General features: G+C 39.0%; 1 pseudogene; it reads left to right on the top strand.

Moving 5' to 3' along the window:
- The first annotated feature begins 4,832 nt into the window (after window positions 1–4,832).
- On the top strand, window positions 4,833–5,096 carry LOC139001086 (non-histone chromosomal protein HMG-17 pseudogene; annotated as a pseudogene).
- The last annotated feature ends 15,694 nt before the right edge of the window (window positions 5,097–20,790 follow it).

The raw sequence follows: 20,790 nt of genomic DNA, 5'->3' as shown, positions 1-20,790 counted from the left end.
AGCTGCTATTACTCGTAGGTCTGAAGAAAAATGCAGAGGGAGAAGTTGTTGGAACCTGAATAGAGTAACTACAGCTACAGCAGCAATGGTCTGTTGTGGCTAGATTCAAGCAACCTTATGGAGATATGGCAGGAAACAAATCAGGAAGAAGAAATATCCCAATCTTATTATCCTATTGCCCTCCAATCTCCTGATGATGACTGCCAGCAGGAATCCCAACAGGAAGCCAGAAAGCAGGAGGTCACATTGATATCCTATATAATAAGAGGCTAATATGCAAATCGACCAAACAGTGGAATGACTGGTCGCTATGACGCACACTGACCACCAGGGGGCTGACACTCAATGCAGGAGCTGCCTCCTGATGGTCAGTGCCCTCCCACAGGGGGAACACCACTCAGCCAGAAGCCAGGCTCACAGCTGGCAAGCACAGCAGTGATGGCGGGAGCTTCTCCCACCTCTGCGGCAGCGCTAAGGAGCAACAAGCCAAGCGGTAAGGAGCAGCGAGCAAGTGGGTGAATATCCCCCAAGAGCTCCCGGGCTGAGAGAGGGCGCAGTCCAGGAGCACAAATTTCGTGCACCGGTCCTCTAGTATTTCATGAAGGTCAGCTTTCCCGGACACCAACAAGAGAGAGAAGAGTGGAGAGTGTGTCTGGATGGGCCACAGAAATTATTAAACATAGCAGATAATAAATGTTATAATCACTGAAGAGTTACTCCAAGTAGAACTCTGGATCTATAGAGTAAATAAAATATGATATAATGAGAATTATAAGTGTCCCTATGAAGAAATAAATGACCTTATTAAAACAGATGGTCATCAGGCTCTTTATGTTTGGACACGTAGCCATTCTATATGGCAGAAATGGGACACATATGTAGGTTTTTTGTTTTGTTTTATAGCCAATTACAGTATTAAATTAAATTCTTGAGAGAGGGGTGGGATTGGGGAGGAGAAGGATGAAGGGAAGTAATATTGCCTGATTTTTATTTCCTTACTTATCAACATCTGGGAAAGATATTACTGTTGCCGTTCTTGAACTACTACTGCTATCCTAAAAATTACATGAATGTTCTCTTTAATATTTTATATTTTCTAAAAATGTTAATTTACCTCCTTAATCTGAGCATTTACACTACTCTCAAGAAAGTATATTGAGAATAGTCCATGGCATGGAATTGGGTATTTGGCAGACCAAGGCTGATATTGTGGTTCTATCTTTACTAGTAGTATGACCTATGCCAAAATATTTAACTTGTCTATGCAAAAATTTCCTAAATATGAAAAAATAAAAAGGAAATAACAATGACTGTTCCTAGTGACTGGGGTAAATTTTAAGTAATGTGTGATGGGAGGCAGCCCATCAATGATTCTCTTCATTGATGTTTTCATCTCTCTCTCCCTCTCCTTTTCTCTTAAAAAAATTATTCTTCCTCCAATTTTTACTGGGGTGGAGGGGCGGGGGTAAATTTTATGTAAATTATGGAACCTAGAGAAAGCATTATCAATGCCAACTATCAAATAACTCTAGACCCATTTACCCATATATAAGAAAACATCCAAATGATATAAATGACTAGAGGAACCATCTGGCCTAAGATGTTTGAGTTTGGTAACTGGTATTTCAATTACCTTTTTTCCCTACAAATACTCTGGACTCACACTCTAAATAAAAGAGTAACATTTTAAAATTTCAAATCAAATGTAAAATATGCTACAAAATAACTATTTCATTAAACCTCTTACTTAACGGAGGTAGGAGATAGGGAAGAACACAAAGGTAATCTCTGAAAATAGTGACTGGACTGAGTGAGCAAATCATACATGTGAATAGCATACTTGATCATCACCAAAACCCAACAAGAAGCACGGGACTAGATAAGGAGGTGCCCTAATTCTTGGAAAACAATGATCACATTTGAGTGACAAAATTCATACACTTTCTAAAGCAATTGATATACTCTCTGTATTTTTCCAATAAACTTTATACATGCCAACTCAAAGTTAAGGATTAGTAACAAAAACTACAATTTTGTAAATGTTTGCTCATCAAGTACTCAGGATTTTATACATAGCTAAACAAAACACTTGGACAATTACTTGTTGTGAGTCCCAAAGGCAAGATTGGGGAGGATGCTTTTATTCTCTTTGATTGTGAAAGCTATCTAAAAATGTCTGTGTGCACATTTGCTTAATTTAAATCTTTACTTGTGTACTATTTAATTTACTTTTTATTATTCATTATTTGTGTAAGTACTATTTATAAAAGCGATATCCTTTTCATTTTATCTATTAGACAAATTTAGTGCCTACTACTGGGTAATGGCATACTCTGATAGCAGAAAATACAAAGGCAAGTGATATTTTGACATTTGGATGCCACTGTGTCCTAGAACTGGTTATATGTACTTAACTAGTAAAGCTAGATACAATTCTATGAAACGTTTGAGCTTCTTATTGGCATATAGTAGTATATTATATTACATGAAGTGTTAAGCCTACTACTGCTCAGCAGACTGCTGAGTCTGGATAAAAAGTAACCTCTGCTAGGCTTCCTGGCACTAGGGAGGAAGCAGATCACTGATGGATCAGGGCAAGGTCTCCCACTACTGTTTTTTGGAACTGAAATATATAAATAAATGATACAAAAAAAACGCAGCAGAAAAATTAGTGTGGAAAATTTCCAAGTAACCAAATGAAAGAGGTGGGAGGATGTTAAATTTCTAACAATGAATAAACCATCCCACCTGCCAATTTCCCCAACTGAAATTTTATGTAAAGCACCAGCTTCAACTTTAAATAATATCGAGGAACAAGCTTTACATACATTGTGTCATTCAATCTTCAATTTATTACATATTATATAAACCGTATATGTTACGGTTTCTATTTTTATAAATGAGAATATTGAAAGTCAGAGACAGTAACAATATGTCTAACATCATACACTTATAAGAATACAAAGATTAAAACTCATGTTTTTCAGAAAACAAAGTTTGAGCTCTCAGCCATGAACCTAGGCCATTAATTACTTCAAGTGCTTCTTAAGATAGAAACTCCTTAAGACAGAAACACCCAAGTAATCAAACCATGACGATTTTGTGTTACTGACAGATTCCAAAAGAGTACAACAATGCTAAAATGGTTATGAGAGTTAGGTCCAATAGTCCCCATTAACCAGAGGGGATCTGTTCCCAGACTCCCCACTCCTCACCCCCAGTGGATGCCTGAAACTGTGGATAGTACTAAACCTTATAAATACTCTTTTCTCTTATACATACATACCTATGATAAAGTTGAATTTGTAAATTAGGCACTATCATGGGTAGAATATTTGTTCTTACCACAGATTTTAGCAATCTCAGGATATGATTTTCCCCCTCTCCTTATTAAGTCAAGAACTTTCACTTTTTCTTGTAAAGAAAGCACTTTATGGCTTCTCTCTGGCATATCCAAATTGCCACCTTCACTACTCTTATGCTTTGGGGGCATTATTACGTAAAATAAGGATTACTTGAACATAAGCACTGCAATACTGCGACAGTCAATGTGGTAACCAAGACAGCTACTACATGACTCACTGCATAGGCAGTGTCTACACAGTGTGAATAAGCTGGACAAAGGGAGGATTCAAGTCCCAGGCAGGACAGAGTGGGTCAGCATTAGAGTTCATTATGCTACTCAGAACGGCACAAAATTTAAAACCTATGAATTGTTTATTTCTGTGATTTTCATTTAATATTTTGAAACCGCCTTTGATTGCGTGTAACAAACCATGAATAAGGGAGACTACTGTATATTGTTGCCTCTTATGTTTATTTGTGGCCATCTCTGTATTATCCATATCTTAAACTATTTTTAAAATTAAGAGTGTAACAAAACACCAAATTGGAAAAAAAAAATCAACATTCAATACATCGGAGCACTAGGAGAATGGCAGTTAGGGCCTCTGAAAATCTGCCTTCTGCCCTAACCGGTTTGGCTCAGTGGATAGAGCGTCAGCCTGTGGACTCAAGGGTCCCAGGTTAGATTCCAGCCAAGTGCATGTACCTTGGTTGCGGGCACATCCCCAGTAGGGGGTGTGCAGGAGGCAGCTGGTCGATGTTTCTCTCTCATCGATGTTTCTAACTCTCTATCCCTCTCCCTTCCTCTCTGTAAAAAGTCAATAAAATATATTTGAAAATCTGCCTTCTGTAAAAGTGGTAAGAATGAACACTGGCAAAATGATCAAAATCAACTTTTCAGAACTCTGAAATTAACTAAGGCCTTGCAACAATCCAGTAAGCAAGAAAAGCAGCTGAAATTTGGTAAGAACAACACATTTTTTAGCATTTTAATTTGCCCTAATCCCATCACTTCCTCCCAGCCTTGCAGTAGCCTGGGAAACCAACTTCACAATAGAGGCAGCTGTGAAACCCTGGGGCCTAGCAATCACCAAAGAAGGCAGGTTGAGTGTGGAATTCCCCCAAAGCCCTCGCCCCAGAGAATATCATGATTTGACCTGTGTAGCAGCTCCCTGAAAAGCACCTTTCTCAAGTCTGTCTTTATTTGACCTGAGGCAGCGAGCACTTTATGCAAAATGACCCATCCCAGGGCATTTGTAGAAGATAATTAGCAATATTTAATGTCAGTTAATGTGGCCATTGTTTAATCCACCAGCTGCCAGAGGAGGTATTATCAGTTAGGCCTAAGGATGACCAAAAAATATATAAAATGGAAAATTGGGGAGTGAGATCAGTGTGAAGAGAGAAGAAGGACCCTGGAGCTGACCAAAGCCCAGGCGCTGCTGCATCCCTGGATCCAGCCCTGACATCCCACCACCATGGCCATCATGCCCAGGAGAAATGCTAAAGGGGATGCTTAAAGGAGATAAAGCCAAGATGATCCACAGAGAAGAGCTGCCAGGTTATCAACTAAACCTGCTTCTCCAAAGCCAGAGCCCAAGCCTAAAAAGGCACCTGCAAAGAAGGGAGAGAAGGTACCCAAAGGGAAAAGGGAAAGCTGATACTGGCAAGGATGGGAATAACCCTCAGAAAATGGAGATGCCAAAACAGACCCTGTGCAGAAAGTTGAAGGTACTGCAGATGCCAAGTGAAGTGTGTGCACCAGTGGGGTCCCTCGGCCTGGCCTGAGCCCTCTCACAATCCGGGACCCCTTGGAGGATGTCGGATAGCCAGTTTCAGCCCGATCTCTGGAGGCCCAATCCAGACAGGAGGGAGCCTGATCCTGTGCATTGAGCATCTGTCCTCTGGTGGTCAGTGCACGTCATAGCAACCAGCCAACCGGTCATTCAGTTGTTCGGGCACTTAGGTCTTTATATATATATATATATATATATATATATATATATATATATACATAATTTTTTAAAACCCTAGCCAAATAATTTTTTAATTATTAGAAAAATGTCCTTACCTCAACTGTATACAAAAATTAATTCAATAAGATCATAGACCTAAATTTAAGACCTGAAATTATAGAACTGTTAAAGACAACACAGGAGTAAATCTTTGTGACCTTGATCAGACAACAGTATCTTAGATATAATACCTTTTCCCACAAATTAGACTGAATCAAGGTCATTTTCCCCCACCTTCTAAATGCTTGATTGACTTTGTTTGGTGCCTCATAATTGAAACTCAATTTTCCACTGCTAAGTTTATTTTTCCACTCAACAGCATGTTGTGATCTGTCTAGATGATTATTAAAAATAAACTAAACACCAGAAAAAATTAAAAAGTACAAGCAACCAAAGAAAAATAGATGTGAACTACATAAATATTAAAAATGTTTATGCTCAAAAGGATACCTCAAAAAAAGACAACCTACAGAATGAAAGAAAAAATTTGCAAATTATATATATATTATATATATAAATATATATATGTAAATATATATATATACATATATATATATATATATATATATATATATCAAGGGATTTATATCTGGAATATAAAGAACATCTACAAATCAATAATAAAAACAGAAATACTCAGTTTAAAAATGGGCAAGGATCACCCTGGCCAGCTTGGCTCAGTGGACAGAGTGTCGGCCTGCGGATTGAAGAGTCCCAGGTTCGATTCCAGCCAAGGGCACATGCCTGGGTTGGGGGCGTGCAGGAGGCAGCCAATCAATGGTTCTCTCTCATCGTTGATGTTTCTCTCTCTCCTTCTCCCTTCCTCTCTGAAATCAATAAAGAAATATATATTTTTAAAAAATTACTTTTAAAAAAATGGGCAAGGATCAAAGTAGACATTTCTTTAAAGAAGATGTACAATTGGCCAATAGGCATATAAAAAGAAACTCCGTAAAATTAGTTATCAGATTAATGCAAATTAAAACCACAATTATGTGACATTGCACACCAAATAGAATGGCTATACTTTAAAAAAAGAAGTAAAATAACAAGTATTGGCAAACATGTGAAGAATTGGCAGCCTCCTACATACCTGGTATGAATACAAAATGATGTAGCCACTTAATAAAACAATTTGGCAATTCCTCAAAAAGTTAAACATAAGAGTTACCATATGAGCCAACAATTCCTCTCTTAGGTATATTCCCAACAGAATTGAAACATATGTCCACACAAAACCTATATATGAATATTTATAGCAGTATTATTCATAATAGTCAGACAACTAAAACAACTCAAATGTCCATGATGAATGGATAAACAAATGTGGTGATATCCATGTAATGGAATATTTTCACCCATAAAAAGGAATGAAGTACTGATGCATGGTACAACATGGATGAACCTTGAACACATTATGATAAACATAAGAAGTCAGATCTAGATGCAAGAGACTACATACTATTAAGCCTTTTAAATGAATTTTATTTTTCAATTACAGTTGATGTACAATATTATAGTAGTTTCAGTTATACAGCCCAGTGATTAGATATTTATATAACTTAGGAAGTGATCAGCACAATCAATCTAGTACCTATGCACCATACATAGTTATTACAATATTATTGACTGTAGTCCATAGGCTGTACTTTATATCCCCATGACTATTCTGTATCTACCAATCTGTACTTCACGCAGCACAATACCCTTTGGGTTCATCCATGTTGTTGCAGATAGCAAGTTTTCATTCTTACGGCGTGATCATACTTCATTATATATATGTACCTCTTCTATAGCCAGTCATCTAGTGATGGCCACTTAGGTACTTCCATATCTTTGCTATTGTAAATAATGCTGCAATGAACATATGGATGCACATGTCTTTTTTGTTTCGTGTTCTGGGTTTCTTCAGATAAATAACCAGAAGTGGAATTGCTGGGTCCCTAGTTGTCTCTTGTTATAGCTTTTGTTTACAGTCTATTTTGTCTGGTATAGGAACTGCTACCCCAGCTTTCTTTTTTTTCCTTTTCCATTTTCATGAAATATCTTTTTCCAACCCTTTCCTTTCAGTCTGTGTGTGTCGAGTTGAGTGCAGTGTGTGTGTGTGTGTGTGTGTGTGTGTGTTGTGTGTTATTTTTTTTATTCTCCCTACTGTGTGAAGTGCACTAATTTGAGCATCTTTCTCTCTCTCCAGAGCAGGGTGCAGCTGGGGAGCCCAAGGTGCCTTAACACCAGCTCTGCACTGCGTGCTCACTCGTGCACTCAGGGTTCAGGGAATAAGGGACGTGTCTTCCCCCCCCCTCCTCCCCCCGCAGGGGCTCAGCTAGTGCTGAGAAGGCCGTTTCATTCAATAGGATAGCTGCTCGTTCTCATGGTGAAAACGTGCACTCGGCCAGCTCGGGACACTAGGCCTTGTTTGGGGAGGCTGGTGTGTCAGTGAAATGGAGTCCCCTGTGGGCTGTAGAGGCTGTGGCGAGCCTTTCTCTAGCTCAGCCCACATGGGGCCTAGGTCTGCGCGGCCAGGTGGTCACAGCGCTGTGACCCGGCTCGTTAGCCCCCGGAGGCCCTCGGCAGGTGGGGGCTGTGGTTTGCAGGGGGGTCGGCGGTTTGCATGGACACAGAGGCGAGTGGCCTCGGCGGGACACAGTACTCACCTCTGCAGGAAGGAGGGAAGGAGGCGGCCGACGCTAGCAGCACCGGGCTTTGTCGGTGGCCTCCCATGTCGGTCTTTTGCTGGCCTGGCACACTTATTTTCCGACTTCATCAGGAAATGGCACGTTCAGGGTGCTGCAGACTCGGACCTCGGCAGGCACGGAGCTGGGTGGGGCTCCGGGCTCCGCGCCAGAAGCCCCCGTGGCTGCCAGCGGCCGTCCGTCCAACCGCTGCAGACTGCGGCCTGCGCGTGCGCAGTTCACCCCCGCGTGAGGGCTTGGCGCCGACCTTCCGTTTGTGCACCGCATTTGGCCAGAGCGAGCAAATGTTGGACAAAACCCAACAGCTAAGAAACCAAACACCAAAAGGAACCAAAAATCACAAAAGAGTACGTCCAAAAACTTCTTTTTTTAAAAAAATATATTTTATTGCCGAAACCGGTTTGGCTCAGTGGATAGAGCGTTGGCCTGCGGACTGAAAGGTCCCAGGTTCCATTCCGGTCAAGGGCTTGTACCTTGGTTGCGGGCACATCCCCAGTGGGAGGTGTGCAGGAGGCAGCTGATCGATGTTTCTCTCCCATCGATGTCTCTAACTCTCTATCTCTCTCCCTTCCTCTCTGTAAAAAAATCAATAAAATATATTTTAAAAAATAAAATAAAATATATTTTATTGATTTTTTTACAGAGAGGAAGGGAGAGGGATAGAGAATTAGAAACATCGATCAGCTGCCTCCTGCACACCTCCCACTGGGGAGGTGCCCGCAACCCAGGTACATGCCCTTGACTGGAATCGAACCCAGGACCTTTCAGTCCGCAGACTGACGCTCTAGCCACTGAGCCAAACCAGTCAGGGCCAAAAACAACTTCTTGACCCTAACCAGTGAGAGCTGGGAGAAAAGGGGGCCCTGGAAGGAGGCTGATTGGTCCATTACTTAGTTCTCCTCCAGGGAGATAACAGGGTAAGTCCTAAGGCAGGTGGGAAAAGACCTCGGCCCAGGTAACTTACAGCCATCACAAGGACAAAGAGCCTCCTCATAAAAAGGAAAAATTCATCCAGCAAAAATGCCACACAGTCCCGACGTCCACAAAACTGTCAAAGCTCTGGTACCTGTTACAGAACCACAATCACTGTCTGTAAGAACAAATGGGCCATCAAAAGTCACCAACAGTTATGATGACGGGGTCAAAGATAAGACAGAAATAGAACTCAGGTTGCCAGGGATCAGAATTAATACACAAAGTGGAAATTTTAAAATTACATTTAAAAAATATTCTCAGAAAAATTTGAGAATACTGCCTCTTTATTTTAAAAGTAAAAGAAAATAAGCTACAATAAAAGACAGTAACTGAAACTTTAAAAACATATTTGCTAAAATAAAAACAAGACAAAACGGCTGAATAACAGCCTACATACAGGTGAAAATTAGTTATTAAACTGAGAGATTCAAATATAGGATTATCTCATAATGCAAGGCAAGTGGAAAAAGTAATCAAGTTGCTCAATATGTGTGATGAAAAACAGCTAAAATAAAATCTCTTTGAAATTTGAAAATAGCCTTATAAATTATGTACATTAAAAAGGAATTAAAATGTTAAATTAGAAACAATTAAAAAATACTGACAAAATCTATGTGTTAAGCAAAGAAGCACTTAGCAAAAATATATATATACTTAAATGCACATACCAGAAATTTATTGAAAATAAGTGAATGAGGCATTTAATACAAAAAGCCAAATTATACTAACAAAGTCAACCTATAATAAGTAGTTGGTACTTGTAAAGATAAAAAATTTGAGTTAGCCCTAACCGGTTTGGCTCAGTGGATAGAGTGTCGGCCTGTGGACTCAAGGGTCCCAGGTTCGATTCCGGTCAAGGGCATGTACCTTGGTTGTGGGCATATACCCAGTAGGGAGTGTGGAGGAGGCAGCTGATCAATGTTTCTCTCTCATCGATGTTTCTAACTCTCTATCCCTCTCCCTTCCTCTCTGTAAAAAAACAATAAAATAAAATAAAATAAAAATTTGAGTTACAATTAGAAAAGAAGCAGAAACAATTTTAAAACTATTTCTTTAGAAATAAAAACTTTAGAAAGTATTTTTAGATCAAATGTATCAATAAATTAAATTAAAAACAAGCAAAGGAACTTTGGGAGATAATTTTTAAAGACAATAACACAGAGGTTGAGTTCAACAGGTTGGGGTAGGAGAAATTAGATGAAATGGAAAACTATAGAAAATTTCTCAGAAAGGTTTACAATTACAAAATTTTACTTTAAAAAGAAGTATAGCCCTAACCGGTTTGGCTCAGTGGATAGAGCGTCGGCCTGCGGACTGAAAGGTCCCAGGTTTGATACCGGTCAAGGGAATGTACCTTGGTTGCGGGCACATCCCCAGTAGGAGGTGTGCAGGAGGCAGCTGATTGATATTTCTCTCCCATCGATGTTTCTAACTCTCTGTCCCTCTCCCTTCCTCTCTGTAAAAAATCAATAAAATATATTAAAAAAAAAAAAAAGAAGTATAAATTGGCGGTTATAAAAATGATCACAATAATGTAAAGTACAGCATACAAAATATAGTCAATCATCTACACTAATAAAAGAGAAACATGCAAATTGGTATCACTCGGCTAGGCCCACCAGCCAATCAGGATGAGTATGCAAATTAACCCAACAAAGATGGCGGTTAATTTGCATATGCAGGCACAGAGGGAAGACTGAAGGCTCCTGCCCGAGCAAAGACTGAAGACGACTCAAGACTGAAGACAACTAAAGACTGAAGAGGCTTGGCTTCTCTGCTGCAGCCAGAGCAAAGGCCTGGGTCCCGGGTGCCGGAGGAAAACCGGTGCCGGCAGCCAGGGGAAGGAAGGCCTATTTCACGAATCTCTTTGTGCAACAGGCCTCTAGTCTATATATATATCAGTGGTTCTCAACCTTCTGGCCCTTTAAATACAGTTCCTCCTGTTGTGACCCCCGAACCATGAAATTATTTTCATTTCTATTTCATAGCTGTAATTTTGCTACTGTTATGAATCGTAATGTAAATATCTGATATGCAGGATGGTCTTAGGCGACCCCTGTGAAAGGATCATTCAACCCTCAAAGGGGTCGCAACCCACAGGTTGAGAACCGCTGATATATATAAAAGCCTAATATGCAAATTGTCCCCTTGGGAGTTCGACAGGGAGGCCGGGAATTCAATTGCTCTCTATGACTTGCGACGACCACCAGGGGGCGGCGCATAATGAAGGAAGGTCCAGGCCAGCAGCTGGCAGCCAGGGAAGGGAGGCCCCGGCTAGCAGCTGGAAGGCCCCAATCAGCCCTGATCGCCGGCCAGGCCTAGGGACCCTACCAGTGCACAAATTTCGTGTACTGGGCCTCTACTATTGTAATAACTATGTATTGTGTCAGGTGGTTACTAGACTTTTCAGGGTGATCACTCCTAAATTATACATGTCTAATCACTATGTTGTGCATTTGAAACTAATATAATATTGCATATCAACTATAATTGTAAAGTTAAAAAAATATTTTAAAATAAATTAAAGTAAAACAGATAAGAAACCTAAACCAAACAATGAAAAAAACTGTACTGAAAGCATAGTTGACATCTACCCTTCCCCAAAATGCACAAAGCCCAGTTTTACTAATTAGTTCTACCAAATTTAGAAAGAACAGATAGCTCCTGTTTTTTAAACTCATTCAAATCATAGGAATAAAGGTAAGAACCTTATCAAGCCCTAACCGGTTTGGCTCAGTGGATAGAGCATCGGCCTGCAGACTGAAAGGTAGGTCCCAGGTTCGATTCCGGTCAAGGGCATGTACCTTGGTTGTGGGCACATCCCCAGTAAGAGGTGTGCAGGAGGCAGCTGATCGATGTTTCTCTCTCATCGATGTTTCTAATTCTCTATCCCTCTCCCTTTCTCTCTGTAAAAAATCAATTAAATATATTTTTTAAAAAATAGTTTTTTAAAAAAAGAACCTTATCAAACATTGTATCAGAATCATTGTTTACAAAGAAACTATAGATTCCTGTTACTCACAAATAAAGACTTTTATAATAATAAATAAATATTGGCAAATCAGACCCAGGAGTGCATCGTGTTAGGTTTCTTCTTACCACAAGGAAGAAAAGTTCTACATTAAACTGTCTATTAATATCTATTAATATAGTTCAAACCATAAACAAATTGGTTTAAAAATATGACAATCTTGACAAATGGTAAATTATTTTATATAATTTTCCCACCTGGTGGATCCAATCTGAAGTACTGTCTGCAACCACCAAGTTCAGGATGAATTTCACAATGTCACACACTATAGGTTAAGAAATACCCTTTTGGGTGGAAAGGGGAAACAGGTATGCCAGTAGTTAGCAACGGAAGAGATGGCATAGAGGGACACTCATAATCCTCCCAACATGTCGCAGGAAGGTTAACCAAGCAAGGCACTGCTGGCCCAGAGTATAAGCAAAAGAAAGATATTTCTAAAAGACTATGCAACAGTAAAAAAGATACATCTCTTACCCTTTGAGACAACATGGAGGGACCTGGAGAGTATCATGCTAAGTAAAATAAGTCAGTCAGAGAAAGACAAGTATCACATGATCTCATTGGAATGTAATGAACAAAATAAACTGATGAACGGAGTGGATCCAGAGACATGGAAGCATGGAATAGAGTGTGGAGTTTCAGAGGGAAGGTGGGGGAAAGTGGGTGGGTGGGAGGTAATCAACCAAAGACCTTGTATGCATATATGCAAAACCCATAGACGAGACAGTGGGGTGGTGAGGGAGTGGAGGGAGTTGTGTGTGTTGGGGGGGGGGGGGGAGGGCGGCTGGAGAGGGGCAATGGGGGAAAAAGGGGGACATATGTAATACTTTCAACAATAAAAATTAAAAATAATAATAATTAAAATATAAAAGACATGGTTGTCAATATTTGATATTTTCTAGATAAGCCTGATTATCTAGAAAATGGAGGTTTCTGAAATAGTAATAATTTTATTGTTTTACCTAGCTGATACTTATATGGTATGTTCACTTTGTAAAAATGTTTCAGCTTTTTACTTACAATTTGTGCACTTTTTGTATATATCCTATTCTCCTATGTGTATGTATACTAGTTTTAATTCTGTTTTAAAGAAAAAAAATAAAAATCAAGAAATAACCATGCATATATATGGATATTTAGTAGAAGATAAAATTAACATTTTAAATCAAAGGTGAAAAATTGGCAAATCAGTAAATAATGTTGAGACAGTTGGCTATCTACTAAGGGAAAATTTAATTTAGATCACTTACAGTTAAACAGAATTATAGATGGATGAAGAATATGAGCATTAAAAATCTATAAAGCTACCAGAATAAACAATAGGGAAATATTTTTATAATTTTTTATTGAAGAAGTTCTTCACTGACAAGATGCAAAATCAAAGAGCCACAAGGGAAAAAATGAGAGATTTGGCTGCAAGATGCCAAAAGCAAAGTTAAAAGATAAGTGACAGACAAATCAGAAATATTTACAATCTATATGAGTTAAAAAGAATAATGTTGAATTTTCTAAAGAGCTCATAAAAATCAATTAAGAAAGACAATTTAATTTGCTTTAGAGAGCAATGATATGAACTGGCAATTTACATAAAATAATACAAATTTTCAGTCTCTTATATTGAATGAAAAATTAAAATAAGAATGTAATATATCATTTTCACATATCGGATTGACCCAAATGAAAAATTTGGCAATATCCAGTACTGGTGAAGATATGGGGAAACAGGTGCTGTTAGGAAATATAAAAATCTGTTCAGCTTTTTAGAAAGCAATCCAGTAATATCTATCAAATTTAAAATAGGCATAGTCTTTGAGACAACATTCACATTTAATACTATTCCACAGAAATACTTGTAAAAATGAACAAAATATTTACTGTGTCACTGATTGTAATAATAAAATATTATTATTTTATTATTTAAATATCCACCCCAATAATGAAAGGAATTTTTAGGGGTGAAATAGGCAGGCTTAGGTAATTTTAGAAATTAAAGGATCTATGGAAAAGGCACAGGGCTATAGAGTTGCAAAAGGACACATTTCCAAAGACAAGGGAGCTGGGAGCAGCAGAAGTTACATTTCCATAAAACAAGGGAGCTGGGAGCAGCAGAAGATGCACATTTATAAAATAAAGGGAGGAAGAAAAGCCCAGAGGGAATTGGAGAACAGTAAGGGAGAAGAAGGAGGGAACTTCACATACTTCACTTGAGACTTGAGCTCAGGAGTTGCTATAGTGAGCAAATCTAAGGGAAATGCTGATCAAACAGAGGGGATATTGAGGCACAAAAATCTATAGCCTTTACAAACCTTAGGGAAAAGGGACTCAGTGGGACTCTTCCCCCTCTCCACATGGGAGTCTGTGCTGTAAGACTCTTTCCCCCTTCCCACGTGGGAGTCTGTGCTTGTTTCTCAATAAATTTCCATCTTTGCTATACCACCTTTCGTCCATGGTTTCATTCTTCAACTCCACCAGACAAGAACCCAGGAACCATCCTGCCCATGGGAACACCACGAGTTTCCAGTCCAATTTTCCCATTTCAATAATAAACTCTCTCTCTCTCTCTCTCTCTATATATATATATATATATATATATATATATATATGTATATGTAATTCTTATCATTATAAATATACTAGAGGCCTGGTGTATGAAATTCATGCACAGGTAGGGTCCCTAGGCCTGGACGGTGATCAGGGCCAATCAGGGCCTTTTGGCTGCCAGCCAGGGCCTTCCTCTGGTGATTAGCGCATGTCATAGCGAGTGATGAACTCCCAATCTCCCAGTCGAACTCCCAAGAGGACACTTTGCATATTAGCCTTTTATATAGATATAGATATATATATATGTATATATATATACACACATATACATATATGTATATGTTTATGTATATGTATATGTATGTATATGTGTATGTATATATACAAGCATATATAACTAGAAGAATAAGGGAGCCAATATATACAAACAGTGTAAGGTGAAGAAGGAAAAAAAGGTCAAATGAGATATAAAGTGCACTCCCATCTTCAATGAAATAAAGAAAGCCTCTACATGTTGCTGGAGACATTGAGCAGAACCTATCCATACCACCCCTTCCCCATTTAGTAGAGTACATTAGAAATTGAGCAGTAAAACCAAACAGATGTAGACAGAGAAAAAGCAACATATTTATGCTACAACTATAACTGACAAGATGTCAGGTGGAGTTTCCACTAATAGATTATTTAGTCAAGTGGGAAAGAAACTGATAAGAAACAAGTGGAAAATAAGATACTTTTGGATGCTGATGAGTACTTGAAGGAAAATAAGACAGCAATAAAGAAGTTAAGGGTAGGACTGGGATGGGAGGAAGTGTGTTAGATTGGGTGGTTGTGGGATCACTTTGCAGAGCTGAAAATGCTAGTGTTTAGCCTTGCACAGTTTAGGAGATAAATGCAAAAGATTTAAGGCACAACAGAGCTTGATGGGTTGAAGGGATAAACCTAAGATCATATAACTAAAGCAAACTGAACAAAGGGGAGAAAGTCATTTTTTACATTAGGTGGGTCATTTAGTCTTACCTAGGTATTTGGGTTTTATTCTAAGTACAATGGCAGAGTTAAATTTAGACTTGATTGGATCAGATCTAACGTTTCAAAAGGGCCACTCAGCTCCTCAGTGCAAAGTGTAAGAGGCAAGAAGGAAAGCTGAAGGAATAGGGACAGAAACGTCCATTTAGTTGCTTCTACATTGTGGAGACAAGAGCTGAGGGTGGTTTGCTCTCGGGTGTGTGGAAATAAATGAAAACAAAGTGAGAAAAGCAAAAACGATTTATTCAAGCTCGCTATAGCAAAGGTGTTGGCCACCATCACTTCCATTTTGGCACAGACTCAAAAGCAGGCAGAGGAGTGGATGCAGGTGGGAGGGAGGAAAGGGAAGGCTTCAGGTATGTCCTCATTGTAGGCCGTTGGCACGGGGAAGCTGTGGGCAATCTAGAAGCAGGGCGTCCTATGTGATTGCTACATATTTAGCTTTCTCTGCTTAGTACTAAATTGGAAGCCAGAACAGAATCTGGCGTTGTGCAAATCAGACTTGTGGGAGGCTGGCTTCCTGGGGTGTTTAGTATATACTAGTACATTAGAGGCCTAGAGATTCGTACACTGGGGAATGGGGGCGGTCCCTCAGCCCGGCCTGCGCCCTCACACAGTCCGGGACCTCTCAGGGGATGTCTGCCTGCCAGCTTAGGCAGGCAGACATCCCTCTCCCAGTCTGGGACCCCTCACTTCTTACTTCCCGCCTGCAGTGGAGGCAGGAGAGGCTCCTGCCATCACTGCTGGTCTCACCAGTCGTGAGCCCGGCTTCTGGCTAAGCAATGCTCCCCCTGTGGGAGTGCACTGACCACCAGGAGGCAGCTCCTCCTACATTGAGCATCTGCCTCCTGGTGGTCAGTGCATGTCATAGTGACAGGTCATTCTGCCATTTGGTCAATTTGCATATTACTCTTTTATTATATAGGAAGGATAAGGGGGTTATTTCCCCTGGCAGGTTGCTTCAGGTTGTGGGTCAGAGTTCTATTTTATATATGGTCTGACCATTGTTTGTTTATATATTCAGCCTCTCAAGTGGTTGAAGAGGGAAATGACTGTATTCACATGATCTCCCTACCGAACTGACAGGACTTGATAGATTGAATGCAGGAGGATTAGGTTGAAAAAGAAGAATCTGGAATGACTACTATTCTGGAACCCTGACAGTCAGGTTCTGCTATAGCCAAAGACGTGAAATGTTGCTTGGGTCACTTGCATTTAGAGCAGGAGTTAGCAAAATCTTTTTGTAAAAGGCCAGATAGTAAATTTTTAGCTCTGCAGGCCATACAGCCTCTGTTATAACTTTTCAACTGGGCTGTTGCAGCATTAAACAGCCACAGACAAAAATATAAATGAATGAGTGTGTCTGTGTTTCAAAAAAACTTTAGATATAAGGAATGAAGCTTAAGTTTCATAGAATATTCTTTTGATTCCTCTACCATTTACAATATAAAAACCATTCTCAGCTCACAGGCTTAAAAAAAAAGAAAAGAAAAAAGACAGCAGACAGGATTTGGCCCAACGGCTATGGTTCACTGACCCCTTGATCTAGAGTCAGGATTGTTAGGTGCATGTGCCAAACATCATGCTATTGTTCCTGTAGCTAGCTAGATGTTAGTGAGGACACGAGAGCAGGGACTTCGGACATTGTTGAGCATGGTCAGCGGGGATACTGGACCTGTTTGCTTCACGAGGAAATGTTAGCTTTACACTCCTCCCCCAGAGAACCGTGGGTCCATTTCCCAAAGATCCAAGGAAATAGGGATGAGCGGAATAAAGTCAAAATGGTGCAGGAGAGGTACCTAACCATAGAGGGCTTTCAGTCTAACCTGAGAAAAAAGTGTTGGCTAGGGGGTGGAGTCAATGCAAGCCCAGGAAATCCTGGAAAGTTAACTGGTTATTTTGAAAAAGCTCCTGCTTAAAATCAATCTCTCTCTCTCTCTCTCTCTCTCTCTCTCTCTCTCTCTCTCCTGAACTACGCTCGCCTGTATGCTCATCCTGTGTGCTCTCCTGTTCTCTACGTAGTAGCCTGTGGCCCTATGTACTGGCTGCATGGACTACAAACCCAGGCTCCAGAAGCAATGGATTGCAGCTGGGAGCACAAGCCAGGCTGGCCCAGTGCTGGACTGGGATTGAGCTTTAATGTGGCACAGGATCTTTGGACACTGACTGTATTTCTGGCCCTGATTTTACATGGTGGGACAGATAGGGATGGGCCATCGGAGGGGCATCCTTTTAATTTTCCATCACAAATAAATATTACCACCAGACCTCACCCTTCTGGGTGGGTTCCTGAAAATGCTTTTTCTCATGGACGCTACAGGAACCCCACTCTCATTGCCAACACGATGACTCAATAGAGATTATGTTATCATCCTCATAATGCTATGAGGTTTTACCCATTTTAATTATTAGGTAACTGAGTCTTAGAGAAAGTAACTTTTGCAAGGTCACTTGCCTAATAAATGGCAATAACACTTGTTATTGAATTAACAAAATTTGACTTGGATTCATGTAACACCTCTCTTCACTAGGCAGGTAATCTCAACTCATTGGCCTCTCTTCACTTTAACTTCCACAAGGTTAAGAATGATGATAATCTATAGCTATCTTCCTATAGCTATTGTGAATTTTATAAACTGTGATGTTTTATCTCTCCTCATCCCCCAAAGGAGCTACATGGTTTTGCCCCTCACTTATTCAGGTCTTTGCTTAATTTCATCACATCAAACAGGGTGTTTGGTTTTTTTCTGACAATCCTATCTAAATAGCACCCCCTGTGATATGATGCTTTTTCCTCATAACACTTTTCACACTCTTATACATCACAACTTTATTTGATTATCGTCTGTCTTGCCACACAAGGACACCATGAAAAGTACCATGAGAAAAGCAACTGTTTAAGCTCCTGCTATATCCCCAACACCTGGAACAGTGTCTGGCAGAAATATTTTTAAATCATTATTAAATAAATACACATAAGGCATAACTTTGATATAATATCTTTCTGTTTTTCATTTTAGCAAAAACTTTTAATAGAAAATCCATCTTTTAGACCCATTCTTTTAAAAGAGAATAGACAGAGCCCTAAAGCAGCTATGCTAATAAGCATTGTAAGCACAAAACTCTCCTGCTTCTGAAAAAGAAGACATCTGCAATCTATTGTATTGTATTTTTTGTTGTTGTTGTTGTTAATCCTCACTTGAGGATATTTTTCCATTGAAATTTAGAGAGAGTGGAAGAGAGAGGGAAAGACAGAGAGAAACATCAATGTGAGAGAAAAACATTGATTGGTTGCTTCCTGCATGTGGCCCAACCAGGGCCTGGGCCAGGGAGGAGCTTGCAACCAAGGTACATGCCCTTGATTGTCATCGAACCCGGGACCCTTCAGTCCACAGGCTGACGCTGTATCCACTGAGCACACTGGCTTAGAGCCTATTTTATTTTTAAGGAGAAACTGGTTGACTTTACTTTTATGAGTTAAAAGAACTCTTGAATTCCACTGAACTGTGCCATATGAATTTATTGTGACACCAACGTTCCTTCAGCAAAGAAGTAATTTTAGTCTTAAAAAGCTATTGGTTGAATTGGAAGATAGAGGTTAATTAACCCACATCTTGACATGTTGTCAGTTATTAGTAACAACTACCTTCTTGTTCTGACTTTCTGATCCTAATCTCTTCAAGTCATGCTACTTTGGTATAATTCCTTAGACACGTCCAGTTTTTCAGGGTTTTAAATTTTTTATTCACCTAGCACTACCCATCTAATGTCCCCTATGCAAGTCCCTATATTTGTGTCTGTGTGGTTTCCCGTATGTTTCCTGAAACTCTTTTTCACCTGATAGCTTCTTCTACTGCTTCCTGTTTATTGACTTACATTTATTGAAATGTGTTTTCATTTTTTTGTTATTCTTTCATTCCTTAGAATTCCAAATTGCAACATTTAGTTATTAAACCCATAAATATTTTTTTAATTTTACATTTTAGTAAAGACAGTCTTATTCACATCTTTGTGAGATAAGGGTTGTAAAAGAAATTCTAAAGGTGCTTTGTCTTAGTTATTTTTTTCTTTCCATCATAACCCAGAGATTCATTACATAATAATTTCTCTCTACTATAATGTAGCTGGAAGAATTTATTACGTGAATGTATATAAATATACATTATAAATATATGAATGTATCCTTATATACCTGAGAATATACCTGTATATTCTCCCAAGTCATCCTGTGTGCTTGTATGTACACTTATGTTTGTTTTAAACTGACAGCTACAAAATGAACAAATTCCAATAGCTTCGCAATGAAAGAAATTTAGTAAATGTATTGATCTTAGTCTTACTTATAGTTACATTGGGAAGAATAATAACTTACTGACTTTCATGCAGTCTTATGCATATTATCAAGATGGGACAATTAATGGCAAACAATGAGTACTTGCCCAAATTAAATTTTGTTATTTTATCATTTGTTGATAGGCTCAAACATGAAAGAGGCATGTTACAGGACATAAGGCAGATCAACATTTGTTTCCTGTACACTTTTTGATGCTTTTAGGAAAAATGAAAACTTTACCTTCATTATACTTGTTTCTAGGTTGACTTCAGAGAACTAGGGTTACCTGTATCCAGTATCATTCTTTAAAAAAACAAACATAAAATTAGAAAATTCTGGTCTTCAATAATAACTCATCTGTGTCAGTACTTATTTTTTGATCTTATGAGCTCAGGTTCATAATTTTCAATTCTTCTTATGTAATTTTATGGCTGTGTTTTCTCATCTAATCCACACATTAATTCAGAAGACATTTATTGAGAGGGTACGATATGCTAAGTTCTAAAAATATATAGATGAATTTTACTGTTCTTGGCCACAAGAATTGTACAGTGAGAGTTAAATAGATAAAAAGCATTGCTTTTGTTGTTAGAGTCAACTAAGTGACTCAATATAATATAACCAGAAAATTCTTTTAGGGAAAAAAAGTATAATGTATAGTGTAATCATGATTACAGGAAGCCCAAATGTTTTATGGATAGTTTAAATTTCAAATAATTGTATGCACAAAATGATGTGTCCATGCAAAAACTGAATATTCATTAAAAAATTGCATAGTTTAAATTTCAAATAATTGTATGCACAAAATGATGTGTCCATGCAAAAACT

This window comes from Myotis yumanensis, unplaced genomic scaffold (genome assembly GCF_028538775.1).
Source record: "Myotis yumanensis isolate MYYU_CA2020_CCGP unplaced genomic scaffold, mMyoYum1.0.hap1 SCAF_86, whole genome shotgun sequence".
NCBI lineage: Eukaryota > Metazoa > Chordata > Mammalia > Chiroptera > Vespertilionidae > Myotis > Myotis yumanensis.
This window is presented reverse-complemented; position numbering and strand designations above follow the sequence as displayed.